This window comes from Astatotilapia calliptera, chromosome 12, assembly GCF_964374335.1.
Source record: "Astatotilapia calliptera chromosome 12, fAstCal68.1, whole genome shotgun sequence".
In the NCBI taxonomy this organism is placed as follows: Eukaryota; Metazoa; Chordata; class Actinopteri; order Cichliformes; family Cichlidae; genus Astatotilapia; species Astatotilapia calliptera.
In genome coordinates this window covers 10741616-10748637 of record NC_137433.1, presented here as the reverse complement: position 1 = coordinate 10748637, position 7022 = coordinate 10741616, and the positions used below count along the sequence as shown (strand labels likewise).

Below are 7022 nucleotides of genomic sequence, written 5' to 3'. Positions count from 1 at the left end.
ATGCTATAATTTGTGCTATCACACCAGGCTTGCAGTTAAGGAGTTACCTAACTTATCTTCTCAGGTCTCATTACCAGGAGAAAAGTGCCACAGAGTTATAGAAACAACTCATCTCTGAGGTTCAGAGTAGTAGAGAGATGCCCAACAATTTCTTGATCAGGACAATGGACATGAGATAGAAAATCCTGCTTGCTTCTCAGGGGGTTGAATGTATGTATCTAAAATATGATCCCTTAGCTACTGCAAACAAATACTTCAGATGAATTGTTGCTAGAGAAGCTAAATATCCCAGTCACAAATGAAATGGAAATCCAGCTCCATCATGAGTAGCTACTGTATATACTGTCCAGTCTAATGATTCCCCAGTTGGAAAGAGAAGCATAGCCCAGAAAAGAGTTCCTCCTTCCCGCCGATCTTCTCAGAGATATAAAAGAAATGCATGCTGACATGGTGCTGCTAAAAGATTTGAGGGCTGAAGTTACCCAAATCAAAAAAAACCATTCAAACTCAACACCAGCATCTCAGCAGCCCGTTTTACCACCAGCACCCTTCTACAGCAGCACAGAAATACCACCCAGGGCATAGACCTAGGCATGTGAAGGGAACAGCACAGTGGGACACAGGTTCACAACGTTGTGCTACAGATGAGATGTTTTCATGAAACAGAAGAGACAGACTTTTAATTCATTTGAAAGCCTGATGCTTAGCCTTGTCCACCCTAGCTGTAAAACTCAGAAACCAGTTTTACTTGTTATCATCTATCGTCCACCTGGGCCTTACACAGAGTTTCTGTCTGATTTCTCAGACTTTTTATCTGATTTAGTTCTGAGCTCAGATAAAATAATTATTGTGGGTGATTCATCCATGTAGATGCTAAAAATGACATGGCATTTAATCTGTTATTAGACTCAATTGGCTTCTCTCAAAATGTAAAAGAACCCACCCACCACTTTAATCACACTCTAGATCTTGTTTTAACATATGGCGTAGAAACTGAACATTTAACAGTGTTTCCTGAAAACCCTCTCCTGTCTGATCATTTCCTGATTACATTTACAATAATTGATTACACAGCAGTGGAGAGTAGACTTTATCAAAGTAGATGTCTTTCTGAAAGTGCTGTAACTAAGTTTAAGAATATAATCCACCCACGGTTATCATCTTCAATGCCCTGTACCAACATAGAGCAGAGCAGCTATCCGAATGCTACTCCAACAGAGGTCGATTATCTTGTTAATAATTTTACCTCCTCACTACGTACGACTCTGGATACTGTAGCTCCTGTGAAAACTAAGGTCTCAAATCAGAAGTACCTGACTCCGTGGTATAATTCTCAAACACGTACCCTAAAGCAGATGACTCGTAAGCGGGAGAGAAAATGGCATATCACAAATTTAGAAGATCATCATTTAGCCTGGAGAAATAGTTTGCTGCTTTATAAGATAGCCCTCCGCAAAGCCAGAACATCTTACTATTCGTCACTGATTGAAGAAAATAAGAACAACCCCAGGTTTCTCTTCAGCACTATAGCCAGGCTGACAAAAAGTCAGAGCTCTTTTGAGCCAACCATCCCTTTAACTTTTACTTGTAATGACTTCATGAACTTAATCATCCAATAATATAATAATAAAATCCAATAATAACTCCAATAATCATCCCACAGATGTAATATTATCTACAGCTACTCTTAGTACCGTTGATGTTAAGTTACTCTTTTTCTCCAATTGATCTTTCTGAGTTAACTTCAATAATTACTTCCTCCAAACCATCAACGTGTCTTTTAGACCCCATTCCTACAAAACTGCTCAAAGAAGTCCTGCCATTAACTAATCCTTCGATCTTAAATATGATCAACCTATCTCTAATAATCGGCTATGTACCACAGGCCTTCAAGGTGGCTGTAGTTAAACCTTTACTCAAAAAGCCATCTCTAGACCCAGCAGTCTTAGCTAATTATAGGCCAATCTCCAACCTTCCTTTCATATCAAAAACCTTGAAAGAGTAGTTGTCAAACAGCTAACAGATCATCTGCAGAGGAATGGCTTATTTGAAGAGTTTCAGTCAGGTTTCAGAGCTCATCACAGCACAGAAACAGCTTTAGTGAAGGTTACAAATGATCTTCTTATGGCCTCTGACAATGGACTCATCTCTGTGCTTGTCCTGCTAGACCTTAGTGCAGCATTCGATACTGTTGACCATAATATCCTATTAGAGCGATTAGAACATGCTGTAGGTATTACAGGTACTGCGCTGCAGTGGTTTGTATCATATCTTTCTAATAGACTCCAATTTGTACATGTAAATGGAGAGTCCTCTTCACACACTGAGGTCAATTATGGAGTTCCACAGGGTTCAGTGCGAGGACCAATTCTGTTTACACTATACATGCTTCCCCTAGGCAGCATCATTAGAAGACATAGCATAAATTTTCACTGCTATGCAGATGACAACCAGCTCTATCTATCTATGAAGCCAGATAACACACACCAATTAGTTAAACTGCAGGAATGTCTTAAAGACATAAAGATCTGGATGGCCGCTAACTTTCTGCTTCTTAATTCAGATAAAACTGAGGTTATTGTACTCGGCCCTGAATATCTTAGAAATATGGTATCTAACCAGATTCTTACTCTGGATGGCATTACCTTGGCCTCCAGTAACACTGTGAGGAACCTTGGAGTCATTTTTGACCAGGACATGTCCTTCAACGCACATATTAAACAAATATGTAAGAATGCTTTCTTCCATTTGCGCATAATCTTTACAGTTAGAAATATCCTGTCACAGAGTGACGCTGAAAAACTAGTTCATGCATTTATTACTTCCAGGCTGGACTACTGCAATTCATTATTATCAGGATGTCCAAAAAACTCACTGAAAAGCCTTCAGCTAATCCAAAATGCTGCAGCAAGAGTACTGGCAGGGACTAGAAAGAGAGAGCATATTTCTCCTGTTTTGGCTTCCCTTCATTGGCTTCCTGTTAAATTCAGAATAGATACATTAAAATAACAGCCTGCATTCCATCGAAATCACTAATGAGATGTTATGGCACAGCAAGAACATTACTAACCAAAATAACAACGTAAATAACGTTTCAACATAACTTTATTATTCCATGAGTTATTTACAAGTTTCTCTTTGTTCACAGCCATTGACATGTCAAAGAGGTTAACACGTGAGGAGCGGATCACAATTGTGTTGATATCTGGTGAACGCAGTAACCGGGTCATTGCAGCAGATTTCAATGCAAGACACCCTACGAGACCACCCATCTCCCATGCTACAGTTAGCAAACTGCTTGCTAAGTTTCGCGAAACTGGTTCAGTGTTGGATTTGCCCAATATGTGGACGCAAGAAAACTGTCACTAATGAAGAAACAGCAGTGGCTGTCCTAGCTTCATTCAGCAAGAGCCCACAGCATAGCACGTCACTGGAGAGTGGCATTAGTCGAACATCCCTTCGGCGAATATTAGCTACTCACAAATGGCACCCTTACAAACTTCAGCTACTGCAGCATCTCAACGAGGATGACCCAAATTGGCGCACAGAATTTGCAGAATGGGCAAAACAAAAACTGGAACAGGAACCTCAGTTCACGCAGAAGATTTTGTTCAGTGATGAGGCAAACTTTTATGTGAATGGTGAAGTTAGCAAACAAAACCACCGCTATTGGTCTGACACTAACCCACATTGGATGGATCCCTCCAAGACTGTTGGACCAACAAAAGTGATGGTTTGGTGTGGTATATGGGGTAAAACAATAGTGGGTCCATTCTTCATCAATGGAAACCTCAAGGCCACTGGATATTTGAAATCGCTACATGATGATGTGTTTCCCTCTTTATGCACTGAAGCTGGCACGTTCCCTGAGTTTTTCCAGCAACACGGTGCACCACCACATTATGGGTGCCAGGTCCGAGCATTCCTAGATGAACAGTTTCCTGGAAAGTGGATTGGTCGCCGTGGGCCAGTTGAATAGCCCAAATTGATAATTTATTTATTACATTAATTAAACATACAATTTCCCAGTTATTTTCAGACAGAACTTAAAACACGTCCTGCTGATATCCCAGCAGCACATGAGACTTACCACACAAACAGTGCAAAAAATAACAACACTGCAAACTGTCACACCCCGTTTAGCGACACTGCAATCGATTTATCTGTGGCACGCACTGCAAACAATTCAGGTCTCAGCACAGCTGGGAATGCATGACCTGCAATCTGGGATATAAAGAGAAGTGGCACAAACAAAAAACAAAAAGGGAGGTTAGTCCACCCTTACACAACTCACTCCCAACCAACAACCCCCTTTACAGCTGGACGGACTAACCAAAACAAAATTACAAATCAATCAAAAGGACGAAAAAGGACAGCAGAGACAGCACAGAATATTGATCAGTTTCCCTGCACGCAGTCAATCTAGGGCTTGATCAATTCTTCTATTAAAACTCGTAGTCACACGACAATATACCCACTCGCACCCGAGTGAATTAATCACCTGTTTTTTTCCACAGAAGAGCACTGACCTCACCCCACACACTCACTACCTTTTCAAAGCTCTTCAGCTAATCACCTGGCAGAGAGCAACAAACTGCCAGGTGGCACTTGTTACAGGTTGTATATTTTGTTTTCTTTGTGTTAGGTAAGTTCCTTTTATTTTCATATCAGGGATGTTTTGTTTGCTATGTTGGTCTCACCTCTCCCTGAAGTTAACCCTCAGTCTGAACTAGAACTGAATTAGAATTTCTAGCAAGAAATAAACCTTTTAACTTACCATCTTGGCTCTTCCTTCACTATTTACCTTTATGTTGGTCCCTTCTAACCCCTAGACTAGCCTGGGGACGTAACAAATGAAAGAGCGAAAAGCAGTAGTGTTTACCATCATCTTCCATATTTTAACATTTAATAATAAAACTGATGTCATTCCACTGTTCAATCCATTCATCATTTTGCTGGTCCTTTTGTGTTTTTACTTGATATAGCAGAGGTGGTTGTTAACAGATGGAGCACAGTACATCTGCTGACAGCACTGAAAAACTGGAGCTTCAGTATTACTGAATTTGTTAAATATGCTGAATGAATACACAACATAATGACTCGTGTTCCTCACTTAGGCTACTATTTAAGATGAATGGCTAATTAAAGCATTTTAAAATTATGGTAATTACTCGAGTATCAAAGGCTGCTATCCTGGGCCCGTATCCCTAAAGATTCTGAGAATCCTCTCAGAGAGCTCCTAACTTAACCTAAAAATTCCTTGCCAGGAGCTTTAGCTTAGAAGTGATTCCAGAACATTTTCAGTGAACTCTGAGCAAGGAATGGATGGAAAATCTTATCTTAGTGAGGAGGTGTGGTTGACCCCGTTGCTAGGTATGAGTCATCATTTCAAAAGCCGTGATTGGTTGATCCTACAAGTTTGATGGAAATGAGTTTTTGGTGATAATGAGCAAAGGATGTACCCTCAAATCAATAAACATAATTATACACTCTAATCTTACGCTGACTGTAATTGTGAATAATATTTCACATTCAAGAAAATATCTGGAAAATGAATAGTAAGCTGTAGGGGTTATAGCCTAACATTAGAATCTAAAATATGTGAAAACTTAAACTCATTACACCCTGTTCAAATAATGATTTGTGTCTTATTTGCTCATATTAATATCCTAGCTGGCATATTTTGTACTTTCACTCCCATATGGACCCCATTGAAAACAAGATGGCCTATCTCAAGGGGCTGTCCTTAATGAAGTAGAAATCACAACGTTACAAGTCCAGTGTGGTCTTAATGAGGGTAACACGGCTCAGCTTTTATCAATGTCTGTGATTGCTGGCTGGTCTATTTATAAAGGCTTGTTAACAAATATCCTACAAACACAGAAAATGGAGAAAAAAAGGACTCGCAAGCCGAACTGGACTGAGGAGCAAGGTTTGTTGCTGGCCCAGTTGGTGAATGAACATAAAGGTATGTTACGAGGAAAATTTGGCCCAACTGTCACTAGCCAAGGCAAGAGGCGCGCCTGGGACACAATATCCCAAATAATCAATGCCTCTTTTCCACTGGTGGTGCGGACAGGCGACGGTTGTGAGAGAAGGTGATATGTGCTGCAGTCCAAGGCAAAAGATGAGATTGCAGCACACAAGCAGGAATCCTCACTCACAGGTGAGCAAAATATTATAGCCTACCACATAATCTGGCAACTTGCGCCTGCTGGCAAAGTTAATTTACATGCCTAAGTACTGTGTTCATTGACTGTTTCTTTCTAGGGGGCGGCTGTCCCTGGTGGCTGACACGGTCTTTCAAGTCCTGGGACACTCTGAGGTCAGTGTCACTGGGCTGCCAACAGGCATTGACACATCAATGATGAAGGCCCTTGAAGTGCAGCAAAGGTAGGACATAGGGTTATTCATATCTACAGTGTTTATTCATTGCAGAAGCCATTTCATGTGTTATCCATGCTCATTGTATTAAATTAATTTAATCAAAACAATAATTAAACTAGGCCTATGTATTTCTGTAGCATGGAGCCATCACAAGAACCGGGCCCATCAAGTTTGCCGATGAGATTGCCGCCTGAACTATCTGCAGCTGCTACTCAGGATAGCCCGGCGGATCAAACACCATTCCCATCCGCAGCACCTGCTCTGTCAGCATCCCTGCAGGAGAGCAGATTGCAACTCACAATTGATGTGTTTGAACAACAAAAAAAAAGTCCTTTCCCTTCAGGAGGAGTACTACCGCCTTAAAATTGAACACCTAAAAAATAAACCATTTACAGATTGTGTTCTGTGTCTTGCATTTAACAATTGCAGGTGATGTGCAGTAAAACTGTGGTAGTTCTTAATACCATCACAAGTTCTCAAAAGACATGGGGCTACAGCTTGCCTGAAATGTAAATTTGTGAAGTTTGCCCTGTAAGGCAGTCCACTCTGGGCTAGGTTCCCCTGTGGAATGTAAATATCTTCTTCACCACCATCCTCCAGAGGTTCTGCAATCTGTCTAACCTTGCAAATATTGT

General features: G+C 40.8%; 1 long non-coding RNA gene across 1 annotated transcript; it reads left to right on the top strand.

The window, feature by feature from the left end:
* Positions 1 to 2967: 2967 nt before the first annotated feature.
* LOC113033929 (uncharacterized) lies at positions 2968 to 6786 on the top strand. The gene is made up of 4 exons (XR_003274098.2): positions 2968 to 5968; positions 6080 to 6166; positions 6271 to 6393; positions 6525 to 6786. It is a non-coding gene; the product is annotated as an uncharacterized LOC113033929 (long non-coding RNA).
* The last annotated feature ends 236 nt before the right edge of the window (positions 6787 to 7022 follow it).